Genomic DNA, 13,477 nt, shown 5'->3' on the forward strand with positions numbered 1-13,477 from the left:
GCATCTAATTTCAGACTCGCTAGAATAAAGAGCGGTTCCATAATCAAAACAGGAGGGAAAAAAAAATAAAAATAAAGTCAGGTCTGCTACACACAAGCATCCGTGGTGGAAACTGTCCCTGTTACATGCAGAGCCTGGTGCAGGAGCTTTGCACTTCTGGCAGACGTGGCAAAGAAGGGATGAGGTAAGACCCTGGGACTTGGGCATGACCTCCTGGGGGCTCACGGTGGTCACTGTTGGTGCCACGCTCCTCCCTGGTTTCTGAGGTAGAAATTGCTTTGGACTTCTGAATACCTCTGCATTTTCTTTTGGGGGCATTGTTGTGAGTGGTTTGCAGTTGCAAGAAAGTCAAGAACACTTTGGGTTTGGCAGTTCTTGCATGACTCTCAGGCCTCATGGCACCTGCCCCCAGGCCGCTTCTGTGCTGGCCCTGTGGGACCCAGGGCCACCCTCAGCCCACCCAGCCAGCCACCTCTCCTTCAGAGCCTGGGGCAGAACTGTGACAGCAAAAGTGCTCTTTCTGAAGGAAAACAACGAGGATGATCTTTTATTTTCCTCTTATCCAACTCCTGTATCCAGCTCTCCCTGAAGAGTGCCTATCTACCTTGTGTCCTGCAGTCTCCTCCCTGCACGGACCCTCCTGCAATGTCTCCAGACACCCTTTGCATCTTAATGACCCCATACCACATGGCCTAGCTCCAGCCCTGCCCAGGGGCTGTCATATGAGCCCCTGTCATGCTACATGCTGCCAACCAACCCATACCCAGCCTCCTTCTTACAGCCCACCTTCCCTCAATGGCTCCAATGGCTCTGTTGTTCCTTTGTCGCAGTTGCCCAGCTCCCTCCCCAGTGAGAGCAGTGACTAACCCCTGCCACCTCCTCCCTGCGGGGAGCTGGAGGCCATACGGATACACACACAGCACAGAGAAGCCTGCACTTTTCCCCTCTGGACAACCATAAGCCTACAATAAAGCTGCATGGGGAAAGCAAATCAGGACATAAAACATTTTGAGATCTTCAGATGAAAGGGGTTAGTACATCATTAACATCAATTTCTTTGCCTGAGACACATGTTAAGCACAGGACTGGGAATATGTAAGTCTGATGTTTCAACCTTGGCTTTCTCACTGACCCCTCATCTCTAACCCTGGTCATGCATTTTAATACCATTGCCTCCATTTCGTTTCTAAAGGAAGATGATCCTAACTGCCCTGCCTTGCAAGGCTGCTGCAATTGTGTAATTAGGTATGGCCTGTGGGTCACTGTAAATGTAAAGAGCAATATGTAAGCATTATCTATTTATAATAGCTTCAAAATGCAGTGTCCTATGACAGCGGGTGTACCACTGCAATGTGCTCCCAGAGGAAATCAGTCCTTCCACCTCATGGCCTTGCTTCTCTCCACACAAAAGTGCAGTCTTTGGCAGTCTGTGCAGGGAATTTCCACCCATTACACCTGAAGCAATCAAGAAAAAGGAATTTCAGATGCTGTCTCAGGATGTCCTCACACCACAAATGCATTTATCGTGCTGTTATCCAAAGGGATCTCTCTGCACTAGAATACACTCCCAGGAGGCAGTTGCTCACTCACCGAGGGAGAACTGTGCAAAGCATAACCACTGACCCATGCTGATCTTCCCATCACTGCTGAAATTTCCTACCAGTGATATCCTGCAGCAACGGAGCTTGGAGGAGAAGTCTGGGTGAAGGATATGTGCTTCTGTCTTCAAAGTAACAGTTGAAGCAGACTGAGGCAGATCTCACACCAGAATCATGAGAGAGAAAGACTACAGGGAGCAAGGCAAACTCAGGGCACTGCCTGGTGTAGAAGACTTTCTTCATATTGCAATTGACTCCAGCAAAGCCTTCGCTTTGGTCAGCTGTTGAACTGTTTCACATTCACGGCGCTTGTGCTGAAATTCTTTCTTTTGTGGTTTCTGTGCCAATTAGCCTTTATGTGATATGCTCTGAGTGTTTAGAACAACTTGCATGGAGATACTGGAGTCTTCTCAAGCCACTGTCACTCCTGCCTAGCTAATTACCTACAGACCTGCTCCTGTGAGACGAGCACCCACCTTCCAGTTGGCATCCATCCGTCCTCCTTCAGTCTTAGCAGAGGCCAGGCCCTGAGTACACCAAGCAAACCAAACATCTAATCCCTCGAGGTGGTGCCTCCTGGGCGAGGTTGAAGGCGTATTAGCGATGCAGTGTGGGAGAGCTTTAGTTTATCTCAGGTTCCAGAGCTATCAATCCAGCGCTGCGGTTGTGAGATGCAAAATCTTTAATTAACTTCTGCTCACTTGCTACCAGCGCTGGTGGAAGTGGGTGGATGTGATTGTCGCTCAGGGGAGGATTCTCCCCTCCCCCTTCTTTTGAATTCCCTGGCAATTAGTGCTCTGTATAGAGCAACATAAATAGAGCTCCTCCAACCCCAAGGGTTTAGCTTGGTTTTGTTTTGTTTGGGGTGGGTTTGCCCTCCTACCTGTTCTATCAAATACCAAGCAATTTATGGGCCGCTTTACATTTATTTGCACACCCTTTTGCATCTTAACTGACAACCTACGTGCTTTTCTAATTAAAATTTTATTGGCTTTTCCATAAGTGATATACCTACAGTAAGTGAGCACAGTTCAGTACAGATAACATGTGGTTTGTTTAGCTATCTTGCGGGAGATTATTTCTGTTATCATTGTAAGTTGATTATTGTAATTATTGAAAGAGAGAAGGCTGAGAGAAAGAGCATACAGAAGGAAAATGGGGGGGGGTATTAAAAGATAATAATAAAAGATAATAACAGTCTCCTTTGTTCTTACTTCTTTCTCTTGACAGCCTACTGTACATGCTAAATTCCAGTTTAATGTTAGAGTCAATCCCTCCTGTTGCTAACACACCCCCATCAATAACACAAGGTCTTTAAACCCTCAATGCCTGCAATTAACTTCGATACCAAAGAATACCGGGGATTGTATCTCCCCTCAGTACTGCCAGCCCTACTAGTGTCACAGAAGGCTTCTTTTCACCTCCTTATTCTGAATTCACTTGATAATTTTAACACTCTCTAGAAAGTGTATGGCTTAAAGATGCATGTAATTGAAGATAAGAGTTACATAGGGGGGCATAAAAAGATGGGGGGTGAGACAAAGATTATATACTGAATCAATAACCATGCTATTGGGCCATTACTTTGGGGCCAGCATGTGTGATGTAGAAACCCATGAAGGCCCTGAAGTCTCAATGCAGTTAATGAAACACTGCTCTACCTTGCTGTAGTCACGAGGGACCTATTTTTCAGAGGCACTTACATCCCCTGCTCTTGTAAGGTACAAAGCAATTGGAAGATGCTGGGCAGCTCTGCAAGGAAAATCCTAACTGTCCCAAGTGAGAAGATTTTTTTGCACACTTCAGATGGATGCTGGCCAGTGCTTAAACATCTGGGGGAGGATATCAGAGAGCCACCTTTTCCCCATCTTGCTTTTTGCTCTCGTGGGAAGTGGAGAGATCCTCTTATAATTCAGGTGGTGTTGATAAGTTGACTTTTTTAGATGCTTTGATCAAGGCTACTGAGGTTTTCAAGGTCCCAGACTTTGAACTTGGCAATGTGTCCTCTTAAAACTTGAGGGGAAGATATGGCACAGTGAGCTTGTGCTCTTGAAGCGGTTAGGACTGCATCGGTGTTTCTCACACCCTGATGACTTTGTGCTCAAGTGGGTCAGCAGAAAAAGGAAAAGCATACATCCCTGTGGGACAGCACCACAGTTAGCAGTGGGGGTGCATGTTCACATCACTATGAACAGGGTATGTCCCTCCATACCTTCCCCATCAGTCTGCAACCCCCCTCCTCAACAAGGGCCAGCATGAGGTCATGGTCAACAGAGTCAAACGCTGCAGAGACATACAGCATCTCCCTGCAGGAGGTCTGTCCTCCGGCCATCAGAAGCAGAAGTGCCACAAAAGCAGCTTCATTTAATGTCCTGGCCTGACTCCAGACGGAGCCCCTGTGTCATTCCAGGAATACTGTGAGCAGCAAACCTCCCTCAGGTCAGGGGGTCAGCGCTGAAGCTATTCAGCCATCAGCTATTCAGATGTTTCTCAGAAAATCCTCCCAACAGGCCAAGCCCCGTGAAACCAACCTGAAAAATAAAAACCAAGAAATCAATGCTGTGCTCTTTACGGTTTCTTTGCGGTAAATAAATACTGCATTACCTACACTGTGCTCACATGAAACGATTTTCTTCACTATGGGTAGTTACTCGCCTCAGAATATTCAGCGTTTGCTTCTCCTCTTTGCCAGAGGACCTGATTTGTGATGTCGCATGAAACTTCAAAATGAACTGCTCCCACACACAGAAAAGCAGACTAACAAGCTGCATACCCTTGCCCACCTCTCACAGAGAGGGAGAGCTACAGCCCGTGTTATTGCTTTATAATGACACGACTATTTATGGTTGCAAAGGTTCTTGCCAGGGTTCTTCTAGTGAGGAGGAGACGGGCAAAGCAGTGCTTTGAAGGTCAAAATAAAATGGGCAAACCAGACGAGTGTTTGTTCCGGGCAGTGTGGTGGGAACATAAGCCCCTCGAGATCATCTGTGAACCATAAAAAGCCGCAGGATCAAAATATAATTTTCATTTGAGAGGTAGAAATCTGAAGAACGGACTGAAAATAATGTAAAGAATAACCAATTTTTCCATGTTTCTTTATATAGCAGTGCCCATCCTGACCTACATGCAGGAAGCAAAGGAAAATAAGAAAGTGTAGGGAAAATACTTTTAAATTAACCCATCTTTCTCAAACCATTTCAAATAATCAAACAAACAAGAAAGCCTGAACCGTCACTCACTCTTTGGATGCAAGCTCACGTCAACTTTTATTTTTCTGAATTGATTTGCTTGTTTGTATTCCTTGCCATTTTTATTTTTTTGTCCCTGAAAGTACCGTAAAAGCCAACTAATAGGGGTACAAAACGGTAAGGTTTATGTTCATTGCAGAAACTTGTATATGATGCAATTTGTTAAGATCTTTGCCATTCCCCCAGCAGCCCATCAGGTTTGTCTAACACCCAGCCCTTGAGTTACGGTTTTACGGTGCCGATTTACAGCGTTATAAGTTTAATATAGTGGTGCATTGTAAAAGGGCTTTTTTTTTTTTTTTTTATTTAATTAATATTTTAGACCCCCCGAGGAAAACACCACAGGGGCACGTGGCAGGAGCGGCGGCACGGTTTAGGGTGCCTGGAGCGCAGCCACGGAAAAATCACCTCCTAGGGGAGCTCCGGGACGAGTCCCTGGGCACGGCTCGGCCCGGCTCGGCCCGGCTCGGCTGCCCGGGGCAGCGCTGCCCCCTGCCGGCCCGGCTCGGAGCCTCGGCTCCCGCTGCAGCGGCTGCGGCTCCGCTCCCAGCGCCGTGCGCCCGGGGCGCGCACCGGGGTCGTGGCGGTGCCCAGGTGCCCGGGGACAGCGGCGACACATCCCTCCTGCCCTCGGGGGACCGAGCAAGCATCCTTCGCAACCCACAATCGGTTTTAAAAGCGCGCTCTCGCCAATGGAAAAATGACTGACCCCACCCAAGATTATGGCAACCAGAAAATGAGAAGAAATCCACAGGCGCACCCCCTTAGTTCCCTGTCATCACCAATGCTAGCATTAAATTGTAAACAAGTAAACAAGTTCGCAATTTAAAAGGTGCCAGCCTGTGTGCGCGGGATGTAAAACACCAGCCCTAAGCTCTGGAGTTATCTCCTTCGTGGGTCTGGTGCTCCTGGGAAGACCTTGCTGCCAGGCTTGTGCCAAGCGCTTGGGCTGCCTCTGCGAAGCCTCCACCTCTGCGGAGCTCACCTCCAGCCTGACAGCCCTGACAGGCCTCCTCTGAGACAGCTGGCAACATCTGGGCAGCCCAGGGAAAAGCAGCAGCATCGCCAGTACTTTTTTTAGCCTTTTAATTTGCCATTCTCCAGCGGGTTGTTTTCCCAACAGACTAGTGGGATCTAACAATCATGCTTGCAAAACCAAGCTGTATTATCTCACAGTGGAGGTGGTGCTGCAGAAGCAAATTGCAGAGTGCGCTTCAGGGATGGAGGAAAGAAGAGATGCTTTGGCTTTTTCTGTAGTCCTTCTTCCATCGGGCCCCCCCAGTCCAAACAGCACCCACCACCAGCCAGGTCTCTCATTGGAGTCGGCTCCAGCTTCAGTCCTCACTTCTCTGTCACCCTTCTCTCCTTCCCTAGAACACCAATTTGTCTGATTGTTTGTAATTAACTGCAGATTATTGTGCACAGAAGTCCAAAGAGGATAATTAAAAACAGCTCAACCAGCGGCAGTGGAAAGAGCCGGCTGCCAAGGAAGAGAGAGCAGCGCACAGCAAGCACACCCATGCTTTCTGTGCACCCAAGTGAGCTGGCAAGGACCAGTGATGCTGGTAGGCACGGGCAGGCTGCAGAGTGCTCCCATCCCATTAAACGAGACCGGCAGCCCTACTAGCACAACACGCACCTAGGTCCATGGCAGCGGCCTCGGAGCCCTGAACAATTTCCTCAATAAGTCCACCGAGCAGATTGGAGAAACCCAGCTTTTCTGCTTTCTTTAGCAGCATCTCTTTTTAGACAAATTGTCGGTGGAAAACCTTTCAAGAAACCGTCTCTCTGTGAAATACACTTTGGTTGTTTGAAATAAAGGACATGGGCAAATGCCAGAGCTGATAATACAAAGTGCCCACTCAGTCCTGTGTCAACACAGATCATTTTTATACACAGTAACAGACAACGTGGAGTGTTGAGGAAAAGCCTGAGCAGGAGAAAAGTACACATGATAAATTTAAACCTTGGAGGACAGAGAGCTGGAAGTGGAGTTTTATTGTAGTAGAAGGATTTTTTCACCTCTTCATTTATACCAAAAAGAATTGCAGGTCAATTAGAATGAAGAAAAGTCTTTCTAGTTGTATATGGAAAGCTGGCTCTAAACTCGGAGCTCAGAGCCTCTCTAAGATGCCACCTGTGAAAAGGAACAGCCTATGAGTGTGCAAAAGGAAGGAGGATGAAGCAATAGAGAAGAAGGGGATGTTTTCAGGGAGGACTGCCATTTACCTCTACTAGTATGTCAGAAATAATTTAAATAGCTTTTCCACTTAAAAAAAAATGAACCATTTATTTAGAAGGGACTACTGAATTTGAATTTGCCCCACTATAGTCATGGTCAGGGTTTGGTTCAGGGACAGCTGAGGCAAGGCAGCTGTCTCTGCCGAAAGGAAGGGACTTTTTTCCTTGCCCTCTTTCTGTTTCTTTCTCTCTCCCCTTCTCCTGGCCCTGTGGGCATGCCTTTTCCCTCGAGACAATTTCTTTTGCTTACCAAACCCTCCAGTGTATTATGTGAATTGTTAACCCAGCAGGATACGATCCTATTTTCTGCGGTGTTTTCCTGCTGTCTTGGTGAGTTAAGGCCACTCAGGGTATGACGCTAGCAAAGTAAGAAACTAAACAAGAATCTTTCTCCAAAGGGATACCAAAAATATGCCAAAGTCTGGTAAAATGGTTCAGTATTTTGCTAGAAATAGACCTTGAGTTAATCCCAACCCTGATCTGTATTTTGGTGACCGTCTTGTTCCCCAGATAAAACCAGCAATGCAGAAGTGACAAAAATGAAGAATAAAAAGAATAATTGAACTGCTTTGATTTTCAAAGAGAGGTTCAGGACGGTCCAGCTGTGAATATAATGAGCATCTTTTGTTTCCTCCATAGGAGACCTGTAGGGATACTGTTGGTATAAAGGTACAGGCTCAACAAACCGATAAGGCATGACTACAGGAACTGTGCCATGCTGCTACAACAAAGTGTACTTCAAGACACAGACACAATATTTTCTCTGAGAAAGGTGGAGCTAATTGCAAATTCTCTTGGTTTCACTGAAATCTGCTTCTTGGCTTCATTTCTTAAAGCTGGAGCCAAGGAACTCTGAACAGCTGGGATACCGGGGGCAGAATGGAAAGAAACGGGAATTCTGTGCAGGAGAAAATGCAAAAATCGAAACTGAATGAGGCTTAATACATCAAGGATGAACTCTGCTTTGACATTTTTTAAATAATATCCCACAGCCTGAAGACACAATGCTAGACGCTGTAAGAAAATAGCTCTCCTCTGAAGCCCCATGTTTCAAAAGAAGCAAGGCTTATAATCCCATTGGATGTTTGTTTAAGAACTAACACATTTAGCAGCTGTAAAACCTTACTATAATGTATTGCTGTTTGTCCACTAAATCACATTACGCTCTAGCAGTGGGATGTATATTCTGCTTTGCCATCCTGCCTGTCCTCAAAACTGGAGCTTTCTCACTGAGTGTACCACCGGCGTTGTACTGACCGTGTTCTAGACCTTGTATTTAGGGCTGGTCAAAAGGGTTGTAAGAAACATCTCTGAAAAGTCTGACCTCCTGCCAGGCAGCTCGCGAGCAAAAAGGCAAGATTTGAGCTGAGGTAAAATAAGGATTGGTTTTGCTTTTGTTAGAATTCAAGAAGCAAAGCTGACTCCTGAAATAGGCGACTGTGGGCCGCTCATCGATTCCAATGATGCAGTGCTTTCCTCACAGGCTGCTGCTCTGTGCCATGCTACAATGGGCAGGTCTGAGCCCTGAACCAACAGGCTTCATTTACAAGGAGATTCTCCCTCTTGAAGCCACCCTGCTTTGTTGCATTTGCATGGATCTTTTCCACTGAAGACTAATGCAAGAATCACTGATGCTCAGCTACACACTGAATCTGTTCTTGGGTGCACTGGTAAGTCCTGACGTCCCAGCATCTGGGCTGCTAAAATGTGACAGCTTGAAGCCTCAGATCTTCAGGTCAAGCTTCTCATTTACACCACTCCCTGACAGGCTTTCATCCCATCCAGAGAAGCTGCTCTCAGTGCTTAGAAAGTCATCCTCACAGCCCAGTCTTCAGCCCCTTTGCTGAGCTTCATAGCCAGTTTATGATTTTATAGCTCTGTCCCCTGCTGTGGATGTGCCAGACCCAGAACTGACAGTCCTCAGTATTCAAATCAATAAACGGTGCCCCGAAGTCGTGAGTTTTGTCCAAAAGTTCCACGCTCAAATAGACTACTTAGGGATGATTTCAATGCGCCTCAGTCCCTATTTCCCTATGAGTAGTTGGCTGGAGGTTTGCTTTTTTAGACAGAAGAAAAGAACAAAGGCATTAATTCCTTGTAATCACCCGGCTCCAGGAGACAGACCTGCAAGACATCAGAGATCCAGCAAAATCCTGAGCTGGCAACACCCCAGCTCTGGGGCCTCTGAAGCGCCGCTGGGTGAAAGCAGGCTTCATAGCTCATCAGCATGGAGCAAATACAAACTTTATTATGTAACCATTGTAGCTGGAAGAATTATCTATTCTTTATCTCAGTAAGAGCGGGAGAGATTAAGCTTGGAAGCCTATTAGCCACCACTGAAATGCCATTGTTATCATTCGCAGTTAATCATCACGCCCAGCTCGAGCACACTTCATCAGAGCAGCTGACACTTGGGCTCTAAATGAAAGTCAGCCAAGCGGGAGAGAGGAGGAAAATGCCCATGGCTGTTGCATGGGTCTGGCATCTTCTGCTCATGGCAGCTTTCGATTCAAATAAACACCCCGGCAGCAGGGTGGGAACTCCTGGCACATTTTTCCAGATCCATGACTGATTACAGCTGGTCTTGGCAGTACAATTAAATGGCATAGAGAAGTTAGCAGAAAGGCTCCCTGTCACAAAACATCCAATGCAGGACTAACAGACACGTTTAGGAAGCCAGCCCCTGGTCGAGGAAAACACTTTTTTAGGGTCTTTTTGGAAACTCCTGCCTGCCAGCTGTTAATGGATGGGGTTGAACTGCAGTCTGAATGTTAATGAGCTTATTATGAAGAGCACTTTATCTTGTGACAAAGGTGGATTTAATGGAGTTGAAAGGTTTCCCAGAGTAAATTTCAAAATGTCCTAATAATGCAATGAAGAGTCCATTAGTGTATTTATTAATTACATTGCTGCCACATTTCAGCAAGGCTGCTTCAGCAACCCAGGATGTGAATCTCCCAGCAGAGGAAGCTCATGTGGAAGTGACCTGCAACCTGAAGATGTGGATGTGGGGTCCGTGTCACAACACAAAGGAGCTCCTCATGATCCTAGGCCTTACTGAAGGACTACAATAACAAAATATCATCTCTAAATTTACTTTAAAATGTTTCACTTGAGCAGAGCAAACCAGGGGGTGGAGAAGCCCTCTCTATCCTGCACAAACATGTGGAATCTGAGGCCAGGAGAGACTATTAAATAGTTCAGTATGACCTTCTAGAAGCCCTTAACAAAATGTTTCTTATTTCTTCTTCCACCTTAACTTCCAGTCTGCTTTGTTTTGTGATAATTCTGGCCTTGATACTTGCCATGCACTCTGGACCCTTATCATCCAAACACTTCTAAAATACCTGCTCAGCTGATCCGTCACTGATATGGATTTGGAGTGGGATGAGTCCCTGTCTTATATAGGTTTGCAGGTTAGGTCCAAATCTCACAGCTCCCTAAGCATAGCTCTGAGCTATTTTGGCTACACCTTTGCCTCTATCATGAATCTTCCAGCAAAAGTGATAGTCAAGTCAACCTCTCTGGTGCCTGCTTTTAAGAGCTAATGCAACATGTATCGATACTTTTTCTCCACATGCCTTGGCTCAGATCCTTTAAAGAAAAGGTCAGTCTCAAGGCTAAGATGAATCCCTTTGCCTCAGGATTGATGCTGTCCTTTTGACCCTGCTGGTCAGAGGTCTCTTCTATCTTAGATGCTCTCGCCTGCCTTTTGTGAAGATTGTCCTGAGAGGTAGGGAGCATGTTTATTGTTTTACAGCACTGTCAGGTAGAGGACATCTCCCTCTGCTTTTCAGCTTATGGTCTGTGTTAATAGTCAAGTGTGAATGACTGCAGGCTTTCTGTGAGTTTGATGGAGTCAAGCTTTTGAACTCTTTCCTCTCCTAGGAACTAGCACACTCGGAGGTGAGGAAAACAAGTCATGCAATTAACATAAAATTCTGGCACAACATCATGATTCACAGTATCACCTTTTATTTTCTGTGCTCATCACCTCTGTCTCTTACTGAATGTCTTACCTCTACAGAAGAACACCTGTGTTGTCAGGCTGTAATCCACATCTCATTCAGCAAACACAGACCAGATAAAAATAACAACAACAACAAAAAAAGCCAACAAACAAAAATTTCAACTCAACTTTTTACTGTCAAGGAAAATGTGATCTTTCCTACTTCAACCAAAATCTCCAGCTGAACACTCTCCTTCATGCCACCTGGCTCATTACTCATTTTAAAGCAGGGGTTTTAAAGGCTATTTCAGTTGAAAAAGGGGACTAAAGTTTTCTTCAACCCAGTCTCACTCCAAGCACTCAGCTGCATGGTAATTACCTTCACTATCTCCCGCAATCAAAGGGCATCTTCAGTCAGAATAAGAAATAATACTTTTTCTATAGTACTTTCTGTCCGAGACTGCTAAAATCCCAGAATTATTTCTCATATCATCCTAGTCTCTATAGCCTTCTTTTGCAGATGGAAGAGCTGATTCAAGGTGATATGAAGCAGCTTGTCTCCACTGTGGTGGGACAGTCAGACTCCATCTCACTGGCCCTGACTCCCTTCCCATTCCTACACACTAATGTTTCCTGTCTCATTCGAAGACACCGTGAAAGAAGCCATGGTGTGTGAACTCCATTTTTTGGTGATTTTCTAGGTCTCATCAGAGATCTAGCAAGTATTAATCTAGTATCTGGAAGAAAAATGACTGCATTTTTGTTTTCTAATGGGAAAACCAGGAAGAAAAGTTGCCTCATTCAATCCTTTCCTCACATGGAAGAAACTGCTCTGAGCATGCAAAGGACTCTGTCCATACCATCTGGCTCACATGCCATCATGCAGTAAGAGTGAACTTCAACATCATTAGAGAGGGGTATCATTAGAGGAGGTGGTCCTGGTTAACATAAGCATCCGCACACCTCTGAGAAACAAAAGGACTGTGACAGGTCTAGAAATCTGTCTTACACACTGCTCCAGGTGAATCGCAGGAGCCTTGGCAGACTTCATGAGGAAAACTCTAAGTGTTTTAATCTTTGTCATAAGTGACTAGAGAAGCACATAAAACACAAATAAAGTCATTTGTATTGCTAAATGTGTCCTGAACATGGTGTTTTTCTAGAAAACGCTAATAATAGAAATTAATTTGTCATCTCTTGTTTAGGCCCAAGCCTGTTCTACAGCAAAACATTGAGGAAAGCTGGTTGAAATAATTATTCTTGATTTACGCAATCATTCTTTTTATTTCTGAAGGCTAATGGAGTGAAAACATGCTTTCCAGACCTTTGCTAATGACAGAGTCAGAAATAATGATCAGGGACCCTTATGTTCCTCTCATAATGAGGAAAGCAACATGAAATGATAGGGATGCAAGTCCTCAACAATCATTTGTTTTTTATTTAAAAGGCAAATGGAGCATTCAGATGACTTATTTAGGTTAATGGAGCCACAAATAAGGTTTGGGGGCAAGAATTTTTCATAGATAATGCAGCATGGGCAATACTTTCTCTGGAGATTGTTGAGATTTCACCAATGTAGAGAGGCAACCTAGTCCCTCAGGGTGCTGAGGCACTGTGTGCTCAGCCTGGGTATCAGGTGCTGACATGGTGCAGGAAGGTCACAGACAATGCCAGCCCCTAACCAGAGTCACAGAAGGAGCCACAGCAAGTATGAAAATTACTCCCCACATGCTGGTCACCCTAACCTCACATGCCCAACGTGGACTTTCCTGCTCACTACTACATACCTTTGCCTAAGACACAGATGCCAGCACAAGACCCAGACTACATAATAACCCCTTCAAGAAGAAATGACCCCGTGTCTCCTGCTCCACTGATGTTTGCTGTGGGTGGCAGGTTTGAACTGGGCAAGTCCAAGAGCAGTAAGCAGCAGCTCCAGCAGTTTTACCCCAAATCTGGGAGAAAAGAGCAGGAGCCATCCACAACACTTTCGTCTGATGATCAGGTAACTGACAATCAGGTAGGAAACAGCTACAAATCAGCTACAAACAACTGGAAGGAGAAGAGAGAGCCTGGAAAGACTTGTGCCCTGCAAGGTCCTTCCTGCTTTATGACATTTATAGGGGCTGCCTGCCTACAGGCTGGTGAAGACAGCAGCAGAGCAGAGCCCCCCTAACCTTGGGATGGCAGTTCAGGTCCAGGTCTCCAGAGGGATCTATTTTTTCACCACATCACCACATGAAGGAGGTTCATGTTTCCGTCCTGGTTCTTTTCGTACTCATCAGTTCTCCTGTAAAAAGATCTGGCACAACAGCAGCAGGCAGAGGACTTTTAAAGAGAGAGACCTTAACTCCTTTGTCGCTAGCACATAAATTAATTTTACATCACTGCTTTCACTTCTGGTGTTGCAAGAGGACAGCCAGGCTTAGACATGATCTCTG

The 13,477-nt window shown here is 45.7% G+C and overlaps 1 long non-coding RNA gene across 2 annotated transcripts in view; it reads right to left on the reverse strand.

Annotated features, from left to right (window-relative positions):
• Positions 1–3,419: 3,419 nt before the first annotated feature.
• LOC119716345 (uncharacterized) overlaps positions 3,420–13,477 on the reverse strand; it is a 36,252-nt gene continuing 26,194 nt past the window's right edge. For both annotated transcript variants that reach the window (XR_005264226.2, XR_011808167.1), the window contains exon 3: positions 3,420–4,129. This is a non-coding gene — a long non-coding RNA (uncharacterized lncRNA). The remainder of the gene's footprint in view (positions 4,130–13,477) is intronic.

Source organism: Anas platyrhynchos, chromosome 3 (assembly GCF_047663525.1).
Source record: "Anas platyrhynchos isolate ZD024472 breed Pekin duck chromosome 3, IASCAAS_PekinDuck_T2T, whole genome shotgun sequence".
NCBI lineage: Eukaryota > Metazoa > Chordata > Aves > Anseriformes > Anatidae > Anas > Anas platyrhynchos.